This window comes from Manis pentadactyla, chromosome 12 (assembly GCF_030020395.1).
Source record: "Manis pentadactyla isolate mManPen7 chromosome 12, mManPen7.hap1, whole genome shotgun sequence".
Taxonomy (NCBI): Eukaryota; Metazoa; Chordata; class Mammalia; order Pholidota; family Manidae; genus Manis; species Manis pentadactyla.
The window spans coordinates 15871459-15891336 of record NC_080030.1 but is presented as its reverse complement, the minus strand read 5'-3'; the positions used below and the strand labels follow the sequence as shown (position 1 = coordinate 15891336).

The 19878-nt window shown below is 40.6% G+C and overlaps 1 pseudogene; it reads right to left on the bottom strand.

The window, feature by feature from the left end:
* Nucleotides 1-318: 318 nt before the first annotated feature.
* Nucleotides 319-1304, bottom strand: LOC118921843 (olfactory receptor 7E24-like; annotated as a pseudogene).
* Nucleotides 1305-19878: the final 18574 nt, after the last annotated feature.

Here is a 19878-nt window from a genome sequence, read left to right as displayed (position 1 = left end):
AGCTCTGTTTATTTTGCAATGATAGAAGAACAACTACTCCAGACCAAGAGACCTGGGTGATGCATGAGGACAGTGAGAAGGGTGGACTTATGGACAACTGCACGTCATCCCAGAGTGGCTGTGATTTCAATGGTAAATCCAGAACCATCTTCCAATTCCATCAGTTACACTAAGAGGAAGAAGTTTGTAAACAAAGGCAGAGAACTAGATAACTACATATACACTATGTGCCTGGAGACACAGAATTTCTTGTTGTGCATGTTAGATTTTGCTGCATTTTCCAGTCCTGTGAACCAAAAAGGATAAAACATATTAAGATCAGGCTGCTCTGCTGATAATCCTCTGCAGCGCCCTCTTGATGTCCCTGTTCCTCAGGCTGTAGATGAAGGGGTTCAGCATGGGGGTGACCACCGTGTACAAGACCGAGGCTGCCACACCCTTCCTGGGGGAGAGGGACACGGATGAGCTGAGGTACTCACCAAGGCCTGTGCCGTAAAACAGGCAAACCATGGCCAGGTGAGAGCCCCAGGTGGAGAAGGTTTTGGACTTCACCCCTGTTGAGGTGACTTTCAGAATCGAGGAGACAATTCGAGTATAAGAGTAAAGGATCCCCGAGGCTGGAATGCCCCCAAAGATGGCACCAACAGAATATATTAATATGGTATTTCTGAGGGTGTCAGAGCAGGCGAAGCGGATAAGCTGAGGGGCTTCACAGAAGAAATGAGGGATTTCCACATGTTTGCAGAAGGTAAGTTGGGACGCCATCAAGCAGTGAGTCAGGGAGTCCAGAAGGCTGACGACAAATGACACCACAAACAGAAGGCTACAGAGGTGGGGCCTCATGATGGCTGGGTAGTGCAGGGGGTGGCAGATGGCCACAAACCGGTCATAGGCTATTACATCCAGGAGTAGGCTGTCCAAACACCCAAAAAGAAAAAAGAAGGACACCTGAGTGAGGCAGCCTGCATAGGAGATGGACTTGTGTGGGTCTGGATGTTCACCAGCATCTTGGGGATGGTGGTGGTGCTGAAACCAGTGTCAGCCAGGGACAGGCTGGAGAGGAAGGTGTACATGGGGGTGTTGAGAAGGGGGTCAGAGCTGATGGCCAGGATGATGAGCAGGTTCCCCAGCACGGTGACCAGGTACAGGGACAAGAACAGCCTGAAGAGGAGGGGCTGCAGCTCTGGATCCTCTGAGAGGCCCAGGAGGAGGAATTCTGAGACACCTGTAAGATTCTGAGGTTCCATGTAGGTGGGACACCTGTTGGAGAAGAAGATATAGTTTGAATAAAAAAACAAGAATACAAGCACTGAGTCAAATTTGTATTGCTTATATTTTGTATGAAAATATATGTATTATTTAAATTGTGCAATATATATTTATAAATATGTATTGTAATTCATATTAGTATTAACATACATTGTATATTGTGTGAAACAATGTGTAATAAATATTTTTAATTTGTTAGAAGTTTATTTTTTTGAATTTTCTTTTTTTAAATGAAATATAGTTGATCTGGTTTCAGGTGGACACCATAGTGTTTAGACAATTCTATACTTTAGTAAATGCAAACCATCATAAGTGTGATCACTATCTGTCAGCATACAAATATATTATGATATTATTGCCTATACTCTCTATGCAGTATGTTTATCCCTGTGACTACTTTATAATTGGAAGTTTGTACCTCATTATACCCCACACCTCTTTTGCCCATCTCCCCTCTTCAGCCCCACTAGTTTGTTCTCTGTTTTTTTGACTCTATTTCTGTTCTGTTTGCATTTTACATTCTACATGTAAGTGGTATCATATGGTATTTGTTCTTCTCTTCCTGACTTATTTCACCTAGCACAATACCCTCTGGGTCCATCCATTCTGTTGCAAATGTCAAGTTTTCACTCTTTTGCATGGCTGAATAATATCTCATTGTGTGTATATAGGCAGTAAACTGGAATATCAGCATTAGCAATTTTTTGTCTGGATATGGGGGAAAAATACAAGAATAAACAAACAGTATTCCATCAGACTAAAAAGATGTTTTCCAACAATGGAAAACATCAATAAAAGCAAAAAGGCAATCTACTGAATGGAGAATATACTTGCAAATGACATATTTTATAAGGGTTAATGTCCAAAATATATAAAGAACTCATACACCTCAATACAAAAGTATATCTGATTGAAAAATTGGCAGAGGACCTGAATAGACATTTTTCCAAAGAGGATATGCAAATGGTAAGCAGACCTGTGAAAACATGCTCAACATCACTAATCATCAGTGTATGTATTCTTGATTCAAGATATTCACAAGTAAAGTATTCACACTTGAGGGCAACACACCCTGTTACCTTCAGCAATATTTCTCATTTGCAAGCTCTTCTTAAAACTCATTACTTCTTGATATCTGTCTTGTTTTTCTGATTCTGAAATGAACACAGTAAAATATCAGCCCATGATTCTCAAGAAAAATATGGAGTAATAAATATCCCACTCTTTAACAAAAAAAAAGACTCCAAAGTTCATTAACAAGCCCTCAAATGTACTTTATCTTATCCAAATGAAACACAAGAAATTGCACTGATTTGGGATACAGCCTCAACCTTAGGGAGGTTAAGGTTTTGAAATTAAAATTGAATGTGCATAACCTGATAGCATTTTTATATGCCAATTTTTTCATGAACTTTTATGATAATTTGGTATGAGACCCATTTTCTCATGGAGCTGAGAGCTCACTCACATGGGTGGGTCCTCTGGTCAGAGGCTTCTCAAATATAACTCAAATGCATTACTATTTCATAACGGTGGAGTTCATATTTGGACAAATATATTTTTGTTACGTGCACAGAAGCCTTCAGCATCCCTAATCCTGAAGATGGTATTAGGGATTAAATGGTTAAGTAACTTACAGTGAATATGCTGTATCTTTTTTGTTGTTGTTTGATAGAATAAATTTATTTTTATTGCTATGTAGTTGATATACAATACATCATTGCTTCCAGATGTATAACAGTGATTGGACAATCATATACATTATGTAATGCTTTTTGTCAGGTTATTTTCTATTGGTGTTATACCATCTCAGGGAAAGCTGTGAGGTTGAGTTTACTTTTTGCTCTTTTTATTTGTAGTGCTTGGTTAAAACTCCCTAAATACATCTCTAGTTGTACACATTTCTGAAGGGTTCATCTCCCATCAGTTCCAATCCTCTTATGCACAGTTGAGAAATTTAAGACTAAGGCCCAGAATGAAACCTTATATTTGATTCCTTATGCCAGCTCGGGGGTTTTTTAAGCTACCATCTCTTATGCGGAATTGCAATTCAGCTCACTGAAGGCAACTCAAAAGTGTTCATTTCTCCAGCAAGTCAAAACACGATTTCATTTGAGGGAAATGCAAAAAAAAAAAAAAAAAGACAGAGAGAGAAGAAAAGGGATAGAAAATAGTTTACAAACACCAGTGTTGCTTGCTCATCTCTTACAGTATATTAATTCAAAAGACCTTGTAGGGTTGCTGTAAGAAATTAAATGATAACTACAAAGTGCTTAGAAAAGGTTTTAGTGAATCATTATCATTGCTTGCTGACCTTTGAAAAGTTCTGCTCCACTGATCACACCCAGAACAGGTAAAATCTACACTTAACTCCTTTGGGTATATATACACATATATAAGGCCTAGGTAGAGAACCACTACCACACAGTAGCAAATTCTCCAATAACATTACCTATTATTATTACTGCCATTACTACCCTCTAACAATACTAAAAATATAAATATGTAATAATAATTCCTTAAGAATTCACTTTTCCAGCTTAACTGAAGTATAATTGGCAAGTAAAAATTAAGCATACTTAAGGTGTACAACGTGATGTTTTGATATATGTATACACTGTAAAATGATTAGCATGATCAAGTTGATTAAATAATCATCACCTCACATGGGTATGATTGTGTGTGTGTGTGTGTATGTGAGTGTGCAGGTGTGTTGAGAGCCCCGAACACCAACTGTCTGAGCAAATTTCAAGTATGTAACACAGTATTCTGTATAAATATAGTCACCAAAGAGTAGATTAAAGCTCCAGAGTTTATTCATTCTGTGTAACTGAAACTTGGTGTTCTTTGTCCAATATCTCTTCATTTCCTCCACATCCAAGCCCCCGGAAACCATAATTTGATCTCTCCTTTTATGAGTTCAACTTGTTTAGATTCTATATATAAGTAAAATGAAGCAGTATTTGTGTTTTTATGTCTGGCTAATTTCACTTAGCATAATATCATCCAAGATCATTCATGTATCACTTGAAATGCAAAATAATATTCCATTGTATATATATATTACGTACATATATAATACCCATCCCTACATGATTCCACATATCTGCACTCCAGTTGCCCAAAAAACAAACACTTTTCATGAATTTGGTAGATGTATTTCCTTGTCAATACTGCTAGATAGTAGCATTCATTTATGTGTACATCAACTGTTGTCTTAAACATACCTAAATATTTTCATTGTACACAATTTTCCTGAGTTCTGATTTGCCACAATCTTGTATTTCGAGACTCTGTGAAGTACACATATGTATTTCAAACACTTTGAATGATACCAAATATTACTTGAAAAATAAATTTCATTTGTGAATTCCTTATTATGACACACCAAATAAAATTCTTGTGCATCCTTCTGTCTCACACAGTGAGAACTTCCATATGATACATGCATGAAGGAGAAAGGGTTTGTAAAAATGTAATATGCAATTTCACCATGAGTTCCCTACATGTGTTTTTCCAATAGAAAAGTCAGACAAATTCAACCATATGCTCTTGTTGTCAAGGTATAGAAACAGAAATATCTGTCTAGCAATGAATCTGCCTTTCCATGACAGTTCTTCATGAAAATTCACATATTGTACAGGGAATAATATTTCCACAGCTCTGATTTCCAAAAATGGTTCATGAGATGGACAGCTATGCATAGAAACTCTGTGATCCAAAGTATTCGGGCAATAAAGGCCACCATGAACCCTTGGCCCATTCCCCTACAGATGAGCTCACCAAATCCCAAGGGAAGGAATCAATGGTTCTAATTGCATTTGCTCATTTACAAGTAAGGCAGCTTTGAAAAGAACATAATCATACTGTTCTGGTGAGGGGCACAGAGCCATCAGATGGGAACCAGGAGGCCTTTTGCGGAGTCCTACATCTTTCACATACTAAATGCGGAGTGTGGGTAACTCTCTCCAGCTCCCTGTGCTGGTGTCCCTTACCCGGACACCTGGAGGCTGACTCCCAGCTCTGGGACATTGGCAGCACCTAGCAGAGGTTAGTACTTGGTAAAAATTCAGTCATGGTTTTCAAATCACAATTTGAATCGTTATTGGAGAAGTAGGCTTATTGGTAAAACACAATCCCAAGAACAGTTTAATGACCTTTAAATTCAAATTACATGGCAGAGAAGTAAAAGTCTATTCTGTCCGAGGGAACTCATATAGCAGTGACCAGAAGTCCTAAAATGTATTTAAACCCTGCAATAAGACTTATTCCCTTTCTCTCTCCCTCTTTTTTGACACTTTCATTTTTAAGAAAATAGTCACATTTTTTAAATGGAATACTGTTGATTCTATTAAATGGAAAGTGACAGGGCTCCTAGGACATCTGTTACAGAGATACATGTAGAAGGGTGTTATCTTTTGTCTAGTACTGTGGGACATCACTGGAGGAAAGGAAGACACACAGTGTGTAGAAGCCGCATTGAGGCTCTGTTCCAGGGATCCAGCGACGCATCCACTAAATATTTAATAGAGATTGTTTTTCTCGTAGCCTGCACTGTGCCAAGCAAGGTGTAGACTCCACAGAATCAGTAATGAATGACATTCAGTTGTTTCCCTCCAGTACTCAGAATACACGTGTGTAAGGCTTAAAAAACTAAAATGTTTTCTCAGGGATCCGGGGAAAAGCAAACCTTCATATGGCAGCATTTTCTACTTGATTATATGGGACTTAGAATAATAATAATGTGTTAAATATACTTTGCCTTTACTGCATGCAAGCACCACATACTTACACCCTCACTATTCCCTATACTTAATTCTCAATCAGTGCAGGTGTGTTCCAGAAGATCAATTCAGATGACAACGTTGAGGTTCAGAGACACTAAAAACTTTCCCTGTGTCACAATAAGTACTGAATAGATCAGACAGACTTAAAATTACATGGATGTCTGAGGCCCATGTACTGACCCTGATCACTCTGTGTCTCCCTGTACATCAGATTTTAAGCAGAGGCCCAGAGCTCTAAATTTCCCGTTTTGCCTTTTCACTGTTTGCTAAGAATATAATCCATCACTCTGGTTTTATGTCTCCCATAGAGACTGAAAGGGCTTAAACTACAAGAATACAGTAGGAAGCAGACAGCTGAAGCAAAATCAGGGAACAGGGGTGATAAAGAGCTTGCCTGAATTATCATGTTCCAACCCTTCCTGTGAACTCCACCAATGGTCTCAGGTAACCTTCCTTGGTTGATAACATCAGGTACCACACACAGCTCTCTGATGGGGTCTAACAGGGACCTTGGAGGAAAGTGCACAACAAGGAGTGAGTCTCAGCCAACAGAGACTGAAAAGAGAAATGCCGGGTCAAGCTGACAATGGAACATTATCCAAATGTCGTGTGATTGGGGTCTGAATTTTGGATTCAAACCTGACTTCAACACTCTCTTCCCAAGACACACAGTTACATTGCAGTCCTTCACTGTAAAATGATAATAATACAATGTCTGTCTTTTTGGAGGTGGTTATGCAGATTATATTGAACAAGCTACATTTTAAAATCTCAGAGCGTAAAACTTGGAACACATGGTAAAAGATTCAGGAGAGTGTGGTCAATATCATCATTTCCACAAACATGATTCCTACCTTCACAAGAATTATCATGCTTAGGGGACAGTATAGGAAGATATATTTCCTGCTCTGCGATGCGGGCATGTCTGCCAGAGCTACAACCAGTGTGCGAGGAAAGCAAAAGCATGCATGAGTTCTTGAGCCCCAACAGAACCAGGGATTTGAAGCTCACTGGCCTCTGAGTTGAAATGTAGCATATTGGCACCCTTCCTTATATCTGTTCCAAATGCTTTTCCTGATAAAGAAAAAGAAGGTCCTTTAGCCCCTCCTCCATCCAGTGTCCCCCAGTACTCACTGGTCTGCTCTGTGTCTCTGCTGGGCATGACCAAGTGCTGATGAGACAACAATCCCTCCCTGCCTGGAAGGCAATTGAAACACAGACCTTGCCCTCAGTACCAGCAGGGAGACCAACCCAGGCAGGGACCCGCTCAGGCAGACAACGATTCTGGGAGGAGAAGACATGGCTGTGAGGCCCACTGGACTGGAACCAGCAACCTGAGGTGCAGGAAGACAAGGGTTTTCATCTACCATTGTGTGACCTCGAGGACTCAGTGCACAGAGCTCATAACCACCCTGATGGGTCCCTGTTCTCTCAATCTCTAAGGACTTGCAGGTATTAATAGAAGAGAAATGGAGAAAACTGAGTGTGCTTGGGAGAGTCTGGACCCTTCTCCCAGGAGAAAGTTCACCTGTCCTCTGCTCTTCTGACTTCAAAATTACATGGAACTTGCAACAATCATATATTTTCAATTGAAAATATATGTGACTTAATCTGCAATTCCATTTAATTAGTCATGAGACTTAAGGAGAATTAACTGTCTTATAGTAAGGATCTAATATATTTCCATTTCCTCAGCTGAGATTTATGCCTCCAAGGGGAACTTGTAGTTTTCTTTGTATAGTCCTGGGTTGCAGTGTTCATATTAGCATCGGAGGTTGACTTTCTTTTTTCTCTTTTGAATATTTTGGCCTCTGGGCTGAAACTGTGCATATTGGAGAACAGCCCAGGTTCTCCCTTTTCTTGCAAATTGATGCATGTTGGTATATTAGAGAACTATCTATGCTGATGTACTTCTCAGGAATTTGGCAGGATAAGTACTTAAGAGGGGGTCTCACCGATGTCTAGAGACAAAATGTAGGCTAGGGCTGTAGTCACCTCAAGGCTCAACTAGAAGTCAATCCACTCCTAATTTTGCCAGTGTGACCATGGCAGGATTCTGCTTTCAATGGCAGTTGGCCATAGGACTGTCTTACTTTTTGTCACAAGGGCTTGAGGTGGGCAAGTTCAAAGTCTGAGCCTTTTTATTCATTAAGGTTGTAGTGACACCTCAATATTTTCCTAAATATTATTCATTGGATGCAAGTCAGTAGCTCTGACCAACAGTCCAATCACTGGGTGCACACATGGGCTTGAACACAGATAGTAACACTCATGAGATGCTCTGCACCAACAAGGCCTGATACTAGGGATTTCATCTCTAAGCACAAGACTCCATAATGTCTCTCTCCTTCTAACATAGTCCCCCCATTCACGTCACCAACTTCTCAACAAACTCTCCTAGAGAAGCACTTACTCTGTTGGTATTTCTGCAGCCCCAGCCGTGGGGCTCCTGGCCCTGCCATACGAAGTCCCCCTGGTTTCTCTTACACAAACACGGCCCTTCCATCTTTGCCAGGAGAAGCCAGAGCCATTTCAGAACCAGTTCCATAAGCAACTCTAGGGGCTTCTGATTTCTCCTCCACCATTTAGGGCTCATCTGTCCCCAAATTTATTTTCTTTTGACCTTTGTATATCAATTCTCAAGATATTTTTTAATGTGATTTGGTTCATCTAGTGAGATAAAGGTAATGTATGGAAATCATGATTTTTCTTATCTATTTTAAAATTTATTTGCAGTCCTCCTGCTCAGATTTGTCTGTATGAGGAACTCAGAGATTGATTTCTCATTATCTGATAGGAAGGAAACTTTAATATTCACCCAATACGCTTGCATGTAAGTGAAAGTATGCTAATTATGTGCATGTAAATGGCAAAATAAGTACCACCTGCCCTCCAAGGTGTCACACATGGATTTTGGTATTAGTCTTGGTTCCCTGAAAACCCATCCTGAGACTAATGTGATTTACCCCAACTTTTCCCTCTGGATTATGTCGCCTTCCGACTACACGGATAAGGAACTCCGCTGCCAGAGAAAGGAATGCACCTGACAGGTGATGAGGTCGCAGCCATCAGTGGGAGGATATCACCCAGTGAAAATGACTGCGTTACAAAATTTCTATATTTGCACATCCATTTATGCAAACCTAAATGATAGACAAAGAACCCGGGTATGAGGGAAAGTAATATTGCCTTTTTAAGTAGGGATGTTTCAAGGAAAATCAAGCTGTTCTTCCTCACCTTTAGTGTGTCTATTCCTGTTATTCCCGGGTGTTTTGTCCCGATATGTTGTTGACATTTCCTAAGTGCATCCTGAGCTGCCACAGAGCTGTTGTGCTCATGGACAGTTGTCTAATTGTTGATGTTGGTTGGTGGGATAAGTATGGGGTCTCCTACTTCACCATCAAGGTTTTGTCAAATTTTCTTGGTATCAGTTATTCACAAATGAATCCCCGGATTCTTCAACCAGAGTCCTGTGGGGCAGGAGGGCTGCAGGGGCAGGATGCGGCAGCTTGCCAAGGACCATCACTACCACACAGCCCACATTTTCAACTCGAGAATACTTCAGAGTCTGTTATCCAAAGTAATTTAAAGAAAATATATTCTGGAGCAAATGAACTCTTCTCAATGAGCAGAAAATGAAAACCATTGGGGACATTTGCTGAACTTGGACCAGAACAGCTGCAATTTGGTGCAGTGTCAGTAGAGGGACACTGGTGACAGAAGGGAAACCACAATGGCTTCTTCTGGCTGCGTATCCACAAGGAACTTGATATCTACAGAAATACCAAGTCAGAGGCAATTTCTACCCAGCTTCCAGTTATTCTGCAGGAAATTTCTCTCAGAGCACTGGGGGTGTGACGGGTTTGGGGTTCCCATGGGGAGCAGGGAGACAGCCCCAGCATCTTCTGGTGCATAGAGCATAGTGCTCTGAGGGAGGTTGAGGCAGACTCCACTGTGATTACTATGCTCCAACCCCTTGCATTCGCACCTTGTGGACACCCATCCCCTCAGGTGTGTCCTGGGCCTGCTGATTGGCTTCTAACAAGCAAAACATGGCAGAACTGATGGGATGTCATTTCCCAGATTAGGGCACAAAACAGACTGGCTTTCATCTTCCAGGTCCTTGTATCTGTCACATCTCTGCGTGCTCTGACAGAAACCAGCTGCCGTGTGGGAGCTTCCCTATAACAGAACCACATTTCCGACACTGAGGAAGGTACCGGGACAGTGGTGCACAGCACCTGCATCCTCCTAGAACCCACGTGGAGGGTCCGGAAACCGGTCCTCTCCCAGGCAGACCTGGAGGGGTTTCCACCCTAGTGGCCCTCCTAAAGGCAGTCCTGTTCAACACTCTGGGCTATTCAAGAGAAATAGGGAGTTATGAGTCAAAGAATAAAAATCAGTAGTTTTCTAACATGGCAACATACATCAATGAAAGGGAAAAATTAGAACTTGGGCAGTCCTTTAAATAAAAGGAAAAAAACCCTAAGAAAGGGAAGTAGTTTCTCTTAGAGACATACATGTTAAGTCAGAAGACAGAAAAGTTTCTGATTTTGTTATGGAAGACCTAATTCCCCCTAGTTTATATGATTAATACAATGGACTTGCAAATATCAAGCTCAGGAAGTCATCAATTAAACTGAAAAAAAGTCTGCATTATGTGAATATCCTTGAAACTGGAAATCAGAAGGGTAGTGTACACATGGGTCTTCTCCTGAGAGGAGGTAGGGCCCAGAACTTTCTAAACACATTCACTTAATCCCTTTCCTCTGTTAAGATCAGGATGTCCTCAGCGGTTGGGAGAACAGGGACCAATTTCACTTAATGATGAGCTCTGTGCTCTTATCTCCCAGGGCCAAGGAGGAGAAAACAATTAGCCAGTGTCTCCAGCCTTATCTGGGTGCCAGTCTTGGTCACACCTCACCTGTGTCTCATAATGTGCACTCCGGGATTCATGCCTGAATCTGTCTTTCTGTCAGTTCTGAGGACAGAGCCTGAGCCCCATCACTGACCATGCAGGAGAAGGCACTGGATATGGGCTCCTAAGTCATGACCCAATTGAGGTACAGTACAGACGAGGGAGTGCACCAGCAGGTGGTGAGTGTGGCAGGGGCTTCGGGAGCTGTTGCCTGTTAAAAAGACAAGCAGACAGAGGTTGAGGTGGCCAGATGGGAGGGCTCCAACGTGCAAAGTTTCAGCTCAGAAGCCGATGAGGTTGCTGCACTTGTCTTTTCTGTTGTGGATTTCAGAACCTCATTCAGAATCCTGCTGTCCTCCACCACCACGTCTCACTCCCATGAGCATGGCCCAAGCCAGAGCAGGAAATGGATATGTGCAAACTAGTTCTGAGCACTCCCGAATGAGCATGATTAGGTTCATGATAGTCACGAGGAGAGTATCCCCACTATCACCAAACGTTATTTAGGGCTTCCTGTATCAGACTTTGCTGATTTTGGACATTCAATTTCACAGCAGAGTCATTTCCTATGTGGGCTGCCTGATTCTGTTATTTTTTTTAAATCTTGTTGGATCTTTGGCCAGTGTAGTCCTGACTATCATGACCTGTGATTTGTTTGTAGCTATTTGTCACCCCCTGCACCATGCGACCATCATGAACCCCTGCCTCTGTAGCCTGCTGGTCCTGCTGTCTCTTTCGATCAGCCTTTTGGACTCCCAGCTGCACTGCCTGATGGTGTCACAACTTACCTTCTGCACAAAAGTGGAAATTCCTCAATTCTTCTGTGACCCTCCACAACTCCTCAAGCAGATATGTGATGATATCTCCACCAATAATATATTCATCTGTTTTATTGTTGCTGTTTTTGGGGGTGTTACAATCTCAGGGATCCTTTACTCTTACTACAAGATTGTTTCCTCGATTATGAAAGTCCCATCAACAATCAGGAAGTATAAAGCCTTCTCCACCTGTGGCTCTCACCTGTGAGGATTTGCTTGTTTTATGGCACAGACCTAGGTGTGTACCTGTGCTCAAGTGTCTCACATGCTCCCAGGAATGGTGCAGGGGCCTCAGTGTTGTACACTGTGGTTGTCCCCATGCTGTACCCCTTCATCTACAGCCTGGGGAACAGAGAAGTCAATAGGGCTGTGCAGAAGCTCGTCAACAGAATAGACTCATTTTAATACTTGGGCCATTTTTTTTTTTAGTTTGTGGATTAGAAAAGATTGTAAAACCAAACATCTGGAATTGGCAAACATGACGGTCCACATAATTCTTGTAGTTCATGTTCTTCATTCCTTTGGTTTATCATATCTGAAAATTGTTTATTTTGGCACATCTTTGATGGGATTAAGGTAGTGCTCTGGAATCCCATGTATGTCAATATCACTGCCCAGTGGGATCCTATTACACCTGTGGAATCTTCTGCATTTGTCACCTAGGACCCAGGCACCCTGTAGAAATTCACAACTCTCCTTTTAAATATTTATACAATGTATCTCAACCATTTTCACTGTCTATGACTATTGTCCATAAAACTTTGGCTTCAATCAAATCTATTAATGTAGGTTGTGTGTGAGAGACTGTATATTGTCGGTCCTCAGTGTTGGCTTCCTATTGGGTGCATCTGATGAACTTTAAAGCATCTTCCTGTATCCCACCACCAAGAACTAAGATTCAGTTGGACAGTAGGGTGGACGAAGTGTGGTAAAACTTAACAGCAACCCAGGTCAGGTTAAAGGTATAGTCAAAACATGGGGCTCTTGGATTTTGTCAGACGTTTCATTCAAAGTTGACTTGTGTTTGGGTTCCTTGCTGTTCGCAGTCCAATCCCGAAGATCTTAACGTGGTCAGAGCGCATAAAGGAGAAGATACAACAGCGTTTACCTTAACACAGCTGGTCCCCAGTGTGATTTTTCTCAACATTCCTTGTCACAGTTTTTTCATATCTTCTCCCTCCAAACTCTACAGCTGGTCATATGTATATACTGGCTATGAAACTATTGTTTGTTTGCTTCAAAATTACCTTTTTACATATTTACTAATGCTTTATGTTTAAAGTTGTGATGCTGGGGTGGCGCTTCAAGTCTTCAGACTGTTGCTCTGATTTACCATCTGCCTTCTTTTTAGGTTCTTCCAATAATGGTCAATAAAGGACACTACGCCCTAATGCCCACCCACTTCCCTGTACCCTTTAGCCTAGCGGGCTGTTACTACATCCTTCAGTGATGACTCTGTGTTACCATATTTTTTCTCATATGCCTTTGATCTTAAAATAACTATTTAGCCATACCTATATTCAATTACCTTCATTAAATTCACCAGTGTAGTTTTTCTTTTCTTGATAGAACCCTGACTAATAAAACAGAATACAGAAGATAAAGCTGCACTGTGAGATGCAACTGGAAGATTGCAAAGTGAGCTCAGGCTAAAAATGGGATCATAGGGGTGTGGCCAAGATGGTGGCATGAGTAGAGCAGCAGAAATCTCCTCCCAAAACCACATATATTTTTGAAAATACAACAAAGACAACGCTTCCTAAAAGAGAGACCAGAAGACACAGGACAACAGCCAGACCACATCAACACCTGCGAGAACCCAGTGCCTCATGAAGGGGGTAAGATACAAGCCACAGACTGGTGGGACCCAAGAGCCCCACACCCCAGCTCCCGGCAGGAGGGGAGGAGTAGGAACAGTGAGGGAGAGGGAGCCCAGGACTGCTAAACACCCAGCCCTAGCCATCCACACCAGAGTGCAGACACAGTGGGTGGGTTAGGTCGTGGATACTAGAGAAACAGGACAGTAAGACATGTGAGTGGGTCCACGCAGCCGGGAACCCTTGGACAAAGAAAAGCAAGTGCTTTTTGGAAGTCTTAAAGGGACAGGGACCCCACAACTGGATGGAAGCATCCTGGAACAATTAGCCCAGCAGCAGGGAACTCCGGGCACCGTAAACCCCTGGATATCATTGCAGCTTGGAAGCCCCTTACAGAGATAAACAACCTCCCAGCTGTTTCCCCTCCAAGACGGCTCCATCATATCGGAGCAGCCACCCGAGGCAGGCCACGCCCACAGCAGAGAGGAGATAAACTCCATAGCAGCCGGGCAAGAATCAGAAGCCCCATCTGCATGCAGCTGCCCAGCACAAACCACTAGAGGTCGTTCTTCTCATAGGAGAGTAAGGCCACAAACCAACAAGAAGGGACGATCTCCCAGCCGTCACTTGTGCCAGCTCCGCAAACTATCTCTATTGAACTGAAAAGGCAGAATTTAAGGCAAAGAACACAGAGACAACAATTAAGAAGGAGACAGATCTAACCAGTCTTCCTGAAAAAGAATTCAAAATAGAAATCATAAACATGCTGACGGACATGCAGAGAAATATACAAGAGCTCAGTAATGAAGTCTGGAGGGAGATCACAGATGCCAGGAAGGAGATTACAGAAGTGAAACAAAGTCTGGAAGGATTTATAAGCAGAATGGATAAGATGCAAGAGGCCATTGATGGAATAGAAACCAGAGAACAGGAACGCATAGAAGCTGACACAGAGAGAGATAAAAGAATATCCAGGAATGAAACACTATTAAAAGAAATGTGTGACCAATCCAAAAGAAACAATATCCACACTACAGGGTATCAGAAGAAGAAGAGAGATAAAAAGGGATGGGAAGTATCTTTGAAGAAATAATTACAGAAAACTTCCCCAAACTGGGGGAGGAAATAATCGATCAAACCATGGAAGTACACAGAACTCTGAACAGAAAGGACCCAAGGAGGACAACACCAAGACACATAATAATTGAAAAGGCAAAGATCAAGGACAAGGAAAGAATTTTAAAGGCAGTTAGAGAGAAGAAAAAGGTCACCTATAAAGGAAAACCCATCCGGCTGTCATTAGACTTCTCAACAGAAACCTTATAGGCCAGAAGAGAATGGCATGATATATTTAATGCAATGAAACAGAAGGGCCTTGAACCAAGAATACTATATCCAGCACGATTATTATTTAAATATAAAGGAGAGATTAAACAATTCCCAGACAAGCAAAAGTTGAGGGAATTTACCTCCCTCAAACCACCTCTATATGGTATTCTAGAGGGTCTATTCTAGACAGGAGCACTCCTAAGACTAAACAGATGTCACCAGAGAAAATAAAATCACAGAAAGAAAGCAGACCAAACAAATACTAACTAAAGGTAAAAAATAAAATCAACTACCCACTAAAAGCAGTTAAAGGAAACACGAAAAGCACAGAATAAAACAACCAACATATAAAGAATGGAGGAGGAGGAATAAGAAGGGAGAGAAGAAATGAATTTCCAGACATTGTATATAATAGCTCAATAAGCGAGCTAAGTTAGGTAGTAAGATAATAAAGAAGCTAACCTTGAACTTTTGGTAACCACGAATCTAAAGCCTGCAATGGCAGTAAGTACATATCTTTCAATAGTCACCCTAAATGTAAATGGACTGAATGCACCAATCAAAAGACACAGAGTAATTGAATGATAAAAAAGCAAGACCCATCTATATGCTGCTTAAAAGAAACTCACCTCAAACCAAAAGACATGCACAGAATAAAAGTCAAAGGATGTAAAATCATATTTCATGTAAACAACATAGAGAAGACAGCAGGGGTAAAAGTACTAGTATCAGACAAAATAGACTTCTAAACAAAGAAAGTAGCAAGAGATGAAGAAGAACATTACATAATGATAAAGGGCGCAGTCCAACAAGAGGATATAACCATTGGAAATATATATGCGCCAAACACAGGAGCAACAGCATATGTGAAACAAATACTAACAGAAGTAAAGGGGAAATAGAATAAAATACATTCATTTTAGGAGACTTCAACACGCCACTCACCCCTAAGGATAGATCCATTGGACAGAAAATAAGTAAGCACACGGAGGCACTGAACAACACACTAGAACAGATGGACCTAATAGACATCTATAGAACTCTACATCCAAAAGTAACAGGATACACATTCTTCTCAAGTGCACATGGAACATTCCCCAGAATAGACCACATACTAGGGCACAAAAAGAGCCTCAGTAAATTCCAAAAGATTTAAATTCTACCAAACAACTTTTCAGACGACAAACTTATAAAACTAGAAATAAATTCTACAAAAGAAACAAAATGACTCACAAACACATGGAGGCTTAACAACATGCTCCTAAATAATCAATGGATCAACGAAAAAATTAAAATAGAGATCAAGGAATATATGAAAACAAATGACAACTACACAAAGCCCCAACTTCTGTGGGACGCAGCAGAAGCAGTCTTAAGAGGAAAGTATATAGCAATCCAGGCACACTTAAAGAAGGAAGAACAATCCCAAGTGAATAGTCTAACATCACAAGTATCGAAACTGGAAAAAGAAGAACAAATGAGCCCCAAAGTCATCAGAATGAGGGACATAATAAAGATCAGAGAGGAAATAAACAAAATTGAGAAGAATAAAACAATGGAAAAAAATCAATGAAACCAAGCGCTGATTCTTGGAGAAAATAAACAAAATAGATAAGCCTCTAGCCAGACTTATTAAGAGAAAAAGAGAATCAACACACATCAACAGAATCAGAAATGAGAAAGAAAGGAAAAACCAAGACAGACTCCACAGAATTACAAAGAATTATTAAAGACTACTATGAAAACCTATATGCTAACAAGCTGGAAAACCTAGAAGAAATTGGAAACTACCTAGAAAAATACAATCTTCCAAGAATGACCGAGGAAGAAACACAAAAGGTAAACCAATTACGAGCAAAGAAATTGAAGCAGTAATAAAAGAACTACCCAAGAACAAAACCCCTGGGCCAGACGGTTTTACCTCAGAATTTTATCAGACATACATAGAAGACATAATACCTATTTTCCTTAAAGTTTTCCAAAAAATAGAAGAGGAAGGAGTACTCCCAAACTCATTCTATGAAGCCAACATCATCCTAATAACAGAACCAGGCAAAGACACCACCAAAAAAGAAAATTACAGACCAATATCCCTGATGAATGGAGATGCAAAAATACTCAATAAAATACTAGCAAACCGAATTCAAGAATATATCAAAAGGATCATACACCATAACCAAGTGGGATTCATCCCAGGGATGCAAGGATGGCACAACATTCGAAAGTCCATCAACATCATCCACCACATCAAAAAAAAGGACAAAAACAACAGGATCATCTCCATAGATGCTGAAAAAGCATTTGACAAAATTCAACATCCATTCATGATAAAAACTCTCAGCAAAATGGATATAGAGGGCAAGTACCTCAACATAATAAAGGCCACATACGATAAACCCACAGCTAACATCATACTGAACAGCGAGAAGCTGAAAGATTTTCCTCTGAGATCGGGAACAAGACAGGGATGCCCACTCTCCTCACGGTTGTTCAATATAGTACTGGAGGTCCTACCCATTACAGCTATACAAAACAAAGAAATATAAGGAATCCAGATTGGTAAAGAAGAAGTTAAACTGTTACTATTTGCAGAAGACATGATATTGTACATTAAAAAACCCTAGAGAATCCACTCCAAAACTACTAGAAATGATACCAGAATACAGCAAAGTTGCAGGATACAAAATTAACACCCAGAAATCTGTGGTTTTCCTATGCACTAACAATGAACTAATAGAAAGAGAAATCAGGAAAACAATTCCATTCCCAATAGCATCAAAAGAATAAAAGACCTAGGAATAAACCTATTCAAAGAAGTGGAAGACCTATACCCTGAAAACTACAATACACTCTTAAGAGAAATTAAAGAGGACACAACAAATAGAAACTCATCCCATGCTCTTGGCTAGGAAGAATTAATATAGTCAAAATGGCCATCCTGCCCAAAGCAATATACAGATTTGATGCAATCCCTATCAAATTACCAGCAACATTCTTCAACAAACTGGAACAAATACTTCAAAAATTCAAATGGAAACACCAAAGACCCAGAATAGCCAAAGCAGTCCTGAGAAAGATGAATAAAGTGGGGGGGGGAACTCACTCCCCAACTTCAAGCTCTAATACACAGCCATAGTAATCAAAACGATTAGGTATTGGCACAAGAACAGAGCCACAGACCAGTGGAACAGATTAGAGACTCCAGACATTAACCCAAAAATGTATGGTCAATTAATATTCAATAAAGGAGCCATGGAAATACAATGGGGGAAATGACTGTCTCTTCAATAGATGGTGCTGGCAAAACTGGACAGCTACATGTAAGAGAATGAAACAGGATCACTGTCTAACCCCATACACAAAAGTAAATTTGAAATGGATCAAAGACCTGAATGTAAGTCATGAAACCATAAAACTCTTAGAAAAAAACGTAGGCAAAAATCTCTTAGACATAAGCAATAGCGTCTTCTTCATGAACATATCTCCCCGGGCAAGGGATACAAAAGCAAAAATGAACAACTGGGACTATATTAAGCTGGAAAGCTTCTGTACAGCAAAAGACACCATCAATAGAACAAAAAGGTACCCTGCAGTATGGGAGAATTTATTTGTAAATGAGAGATACAATAAAATCTTGACATCCAAAATATATAAAGAGCTCATGCACCTCAACAAACAAAAAGCAAATAATCCAATTAAAAACTGGGCAGAGGAACTGAACGGACAGTTTTCCAAAAAAGAAATTCAGATTGCCAACAGACACATGAAAAGATGCTCCACATCGCTAGTTATCAGAGAAATGCAAATTAAAACCACATTGAGATATCACCTCACACCAGTAAGGATGGCTACCATCCAAAAGACAAAGAAGAGCAAATGTTGGCGATGTTGTGCAGAAAGGGGAACCCTCCTACACTGCTGGTGGGAATGTAAATTAGTTCAACCATTGTGGAAAGCAGTATGGAGGTTCCTCAAAATGCTCAAAATAGACTTACCATTTGACCCAGGAATTCCACTTCTAGGAATTTACCCTAAGAATGCAGCACTCCAGTTTGAAAATGACAGATGCACCCCTATGTTTATTGCAGCACTATTTGCAATAGCCAAGAAATGGAAGCAACATAAGTGTCCATCAGTAGATGACTGGATAAAGAAGATGTGTTACATATACACAATGGAATATTATTCAGCAATAAGAAAAGAAATCCTAGCATTTGCAACAACATGGATGGAGCTAGAGAGTATTATACTCAGTGAAATAAGCCAAGCAGAGAAAGACAAATACCAAATGATTTCACTCATCTGTGAAGTATAAGAACAAAGGAAAAACTGAAGGAACAAAACAGCAGCAGAATCACAGAACCAAACAGTTCTAACAGAAGGGACTAACAGTTACCAAAGGAAAGAGACTGGGGAGAATGGGAGGGTAGGGAGGGGTAAGTGCAGGGAAGAAGAAAGGGGGTATTATGATTAGCATGTGTAATGGGGGTGGAGAAAAGGGGAGGGCTTTGCAACACAGAGAATACAAGTAGTGATTCTACAACATTTTGCTATTCTGATGGACCGTGACTCTAATGGGGTTTGTGGGGGGGACTTGGTGCAGGGGAGAGCCTAATGAACATAATATTCTTCATGTAATTGTACATTAATGATAACAAAAAAAGGGGGATTGCTCCCTGATAGGATAAAATTAACTGCAAATCAACGATTAATGCGTGCTTTACATATCCTTAATTTTGAACTTTTAAAGGGTGTCAGAGGATCAACTATGGAAGTACATTTTTCTGATAATATTTCTTTCTCATTTAAAAAGAAGCAGTTCCAGTGTGGTGGTCTCTAATAGGTTCTTCACAATGGTATAAAGGTCATATCAAAGTGTGGGCAAAGGGTTTGTTTGTGTTTATACAGAGGATCAAAGCAAAATTTGGCTACACAGAAAA